This window comes from Limulus polyphemus, unplaced genomic scaffold (assembly GCF_000517525.1).
Source record: "Limulus polyphemus unplaced genomic scaffold, Limulus_polyphemus-2.1.2 Scaffold103, whole genome shotgun sequence".
NCBI classification, from domain to species: domain Eukaryota; kingdom Metazoa; phylum Arthropoda; class Merostomata; order Xiphosura; family Limulidae; genus Limulus; species Limulus polyphemus.
Window position 1 is genome coordinate 297809 of NW_013665713.1, and position 5101 is coordinate 302909.

Consider the following 5101-nt stretch of genomic DNA (forward strand, 5'->3'; position numbering starts at 1 on the left):
CTGGAACGTCATACTTATCTAGTTGGAAGACCTTTGATTATGCTTGTAATGGTTAAGGAAAGTTCTGGATTGGATGAGGAAAGAAAGGCTGAGACTGAATCTCGTGAAGTATTCTATTAACAGGCGAGTTTTCCGGGGCACATAACCGGCAGAGATAAAAAGTGTCTACAGACCCATCTAAGATTGACCCTCTCTAGAATTAGCCAACATCCAAGAACATGCATGAGGTAAGAGGATTTCTTAGACCGTGGTCTTATTACTGTCATTTCATTAAATCATTCTCTGTCATAGCTCATCCTCTACACAAATTACTTGAAAAGACAAGTAAATTTTGTCGGACTTCTGAAGAAGGAATTGACAACTACCCAACTCTAGAAGATCCACCTATTTTAGATACAGGTACCAATGATTTTTGCAGTGGGAGCAGTTTTGCTATAAGTATAACACGGAAAAGAACATGTGATCGCCTACTATAGCAAAACAATGGATGCTAAAAAAGAGGTATTGTACAAGTTGGAAAGGTTACTAAGTGTTGTTAGAGCTCTAAGTCATTTCCATTACTATCTGTATGGCCAAAAGCTTACATCTCAGATATATCATGCAGCATTGAAGTGGCTGGTGAATTTTTATAATCCAGAAGACCAAACAGCAAAATGGCTCCGAAAATTTCGGGAGAACAACTTTAATATCACACATTGCTCTGAACAGGACCATGGAAGTATTGATGCATTATATTGCAAACAATATGCCAATGAAGAGTGTAAACACTATGAAAAGAGAAAAGCACAAAAGAGTAAAGACAACTAATTTAAAAAAAACAGAAGAGAATAATTGAATATGTGGCATTTACAAGTGATGATGAAGAACTAATGTGGTCCAATCCTCAAAGGAAAGCTGCTCACGCAAAAGATACAAGTTTGAAACCAATTATTCAATGAAGCAAGAAGAGTGCAGGCAAATCCTCACGGCAGACAGTCACTCCATACAGCCTGAAGACAAAGACGTATACTGTGCACAGTGGGATTCCTTGTGCTTACAAAAGGCTTATTATGTCGGAAATGGAAAGATAATGGTGGAAATAAGCAATGACAGCACGTGGTACTTCAACAATCTTTACATTCTGCAGCACTCCATCATCTTCATAACATTCGAATGGCTGAACGCATAGGCGTAAAAAACGCTGGAATGGATAAAAGAATACTTCTATTGGTGTGGATACCAGAAATATGTAAAGAATTGGTATAGAGCATGTCAAATCTGCTGTGAGCATAAATGTTCATGTAAAAAGTAGCACACTAACTACAAAGTATTGTATTGGAGCAACACTTGAGAGAGTTTTTAATGATGTGCTTGGTCCTCTGCCACATAATTACAGTGGGAATAGATATATCATGGTGGTTATGAGCTATTTCATGAAATGGCCAGAAGCAGATACTGTTCTTAACCAGAAAGCAGAAATTCTAGAAAAGAAACTCGTCAATGAATTTGTTTTGAGATTTGGTGTGCCTATGGATTAGGGATGGAACTTTGAATCAGCCTCATTTGTAAAAATATGTCAGTTTCTTGGAATCAAAAAGACCAGAACAGCCCTTCGCGCATCTTCTGATATTACGGTGAAGATATACAACCACAAATTGTTAAATCAATTAACCATTTATGTGGATAAACATCAGAAAATGTCAGCTCAATGTCTGTTACTGACGAGTTATTCTACAGCAGTGCTTGAAGCTATAGTCAACACACCACCATCACATATGTTCAGGAGAGAACATGGACCTTTCATACTCTCATCCAAAGAACATTCACTCAGAAGAGCCTTACACATAATATGTAAAGAGATTAGAGAATACCATAGATGTTATACATAACTTTGCCCAGTAAAGACTTAATTCAACAAATGAAAAGTTGTTATGATGTGAATTCTGATAAGACTGGATTCCACTGAGCAGATGTGGCATGGCTGTACACACCCCTCTTCAAAAATGGATGAATTCCAAAGTTAAACAGGTGCCAGGAAGGGCCATATGTTATACTGAAAATAACAAATGATGCGGTTTATACAATCCAGAAAGATATATTATTCTTAATAATGGCATCCACCGTTATTGTCTTTGGAAGTACATCAGTGGAAGAATGGTCAACTGGATAGCTGCAGAGAAAACATTGTTAGCAGAAACCTAACCTGCTAAGGAGCCTAAGGGATTTTCAGTGATGAAACCCGTAGTGGATTCATTCAACCATCTACATAGAAAGAACTCCCTCGGTGACAGGAAAGCCAATGAGAACTGGGGAAAAGGAGACTATCCCATCCATATATCATGGGCCTCGGAAGATAAACCACCAAAGAAATGGTGAATGAACACTTTAATGTTGTTTAATTTTTGTATTAGAATTGTTCAAGATACTTCACAATCCAGAAAGGGGAACTGTTATAAGTTATATTTTTAATGTTCTAATTTGGTTGTTTACTAGAGGGAGCTGTTGGTTATAATGATGATATAATGATCTAGAAGCTTTAAGAAATATCTAGAACATATACTGGTCATAAAATATGTGAACCAGCGAGTGGTGAATAGTAAAAGAATATTAAGTAGTAAGTTTAATTCAGTGGAGTGTTTAGTTTTAGTGAAGTATTTGGATCAGTGTTAGTTTTTGCGTATATTCAATTACTCAATAGATAAGCAGTGAAATCTGACAATTTTATTTTTTTAGTTAGTACTAGTACCGTTAGCAGGGTATTTCCGTTTGAAAGTCGTTTGTAAACTTAGATCTACAAGTTATAACAATGAGCAAATAAAAGCAGCTTGTAGAAAACTTAAGGAAGAAGTGAACGAATTTGTGGATTGAACTTCAAGTTATTTTCAACTAATAATTTAAAAGAACCCACCCGACAGTACGTATTTGAGAGATCTGTATTACGTTAAAATACTTCGCATTAGAAATTAAAACACTGTGGCAGCGAAAGGTTGTTGGTTTATTCATTATTAATATCATTTTAAAACTTACAACATCATTAATTAATTAACAAAAAAAAACTCCATTATACCATTCTACTTGTCCTGTCAGAAGGTGGGAAACACCGAGAAACCTCTTTTAGATTTTTATTTTTTCTGGGAGGAAAATCCCCCCTCCTCTCCTCCATTTGATCCTCAGGCTAAAATCTATTCTTAATTTAAATTTACTTAAAGTAAAACAATGTATAGTGTTTTTACATTTTATGTCGTTTAAAATTATTCAACCTCGTGCTGCCATCTATAGGAAATTATTTAATATTTTTTGTTATTAATGATTTGTAAAGGCATATTAAAAATGACAAAAAAATTCGCATAAAGAAATGACAACTCTTTGTACTGCACAACTACAATATTTGGTAGAAATAACCCCACTCCTCGAAAACTTAGTTTCGTTCTATTAATTTTGAACTTACTTTTTATATTGTGACACTGACGTAACTATTAAACAAGCAGGTACTCCTTTGAGTTATTCAATTCACTTTATAACATTTCACTAAACTTCTATATCCAGACATTAATTTCATTCAGCCTATAAACATTTTTATTTTTGGTAAAAAAAAGAAAATAATAAAATTGTTTACAAATATGAAATGAAGAAGAGTTTCAGATGTATTAACTGTACTATATTAATTAAGGCCTCTCCACAAAACTCAGCAACAAAGTTTTCACATAACTAATCTATATAATGAAAAACGAATAACTGATTCTTTTACAGAATACTTTAAGAAATAAAAAATATTAAAATTATTTAAAGTTACTTTCCTTGACATCCTTTCAAATAAATGTCTAAATCTGAGTTCCATAACCACAGAAAAAAAAATTATATTTTAGTGATAGCACTTGTATTATTTATAGTACATGTTTCAAAGTTAAAAAGGATTGCCTACTGGACCAAAGATAAGATAAAAAAAATCATGATCAAGTATTAATTGTTACTTACCTACCCTTAAAGCATAATGAGAAGCCAATTAACCTAATAGTTGAATTTTACATTTGTCTACTATTCAAATGTTTAACAGGTTATAAAATTCAAGATGTATGAACAAAAACAATTATTGTTCAGAAATTTAATAGCTGATAATAACTTGTTCCGAGGTTTAATTTCCATATCACTGACAAAAAAAAGGATTTCTGCTTAAAAATCTTCATGAAAGTTTATTAATAACATGATATCAAGAAAAAAGGAAAGGATTAATATATTTAATCATTTTTTCATTAATAAGTATAGCTTCCATAAAGATTTTAAAGTGAGAAAATATATGGAAGCCATACTCATTAATGAAAAAAATCCAAAACTAAACAGAGAAAATGGGTGGTACATGTAACTAAGACACCATTCACAAAACAACACATCATACCAGTACACTTGGCACTATTACTTTTAGTTTAACACTTGCATACTCTGGGGTATCACTCACTCTTTCAATTCGATTTTAACACTGCTAGTCAACTTTGTATCCTTTCAACTTTTAATTTTGTTTCTTAGCAGCTTCTATTTTCCATCTATGTTTTTTTTAGCAAAACATAAAACATATTGTGGTTTTCTTTTTTTTATATTTCATATAAGTAATATATGCCATATGTTAGTACAGCTGTATAGTTAGTATTATAAGTATATTAAAATATCAGAACAATAGTTAAATAATAATAATAATCTAAACATTGTTAGATGCACCTTACAACAAACTTGAGAAACAGAACATTACAAGCAGTTTTATAAATATCTTAATATCAAACAGTTATATGCACTAGCCATGATGAAGCTGCAAAGGCAAAATGTTGGTTAAAGTAAAAAGTTCTTTATAATTATCTGGAGTATAAAGGTCGTTTTTTTCTAAGCTTTTTTCAGAGTTAGAGTGTTTAACAGCAACCAAGAAGCACTTGCCTAGAAAAGCAAAAACCAGATTCCCATTAAATAGTAAAATAGTTGGTTAGGTGTGTTTGTTTGTTTGTTTTAAATTTTGTGCAAAGCTGCACAAGGGCAACTGCTCTAGCTGTTCTAAATTTAGTAATGAAGGCAACTAGTCATCACCACCCACCACCAACTCTTGGGCTACTCTTTTACCAATGAAGAGTGGGACTGACCA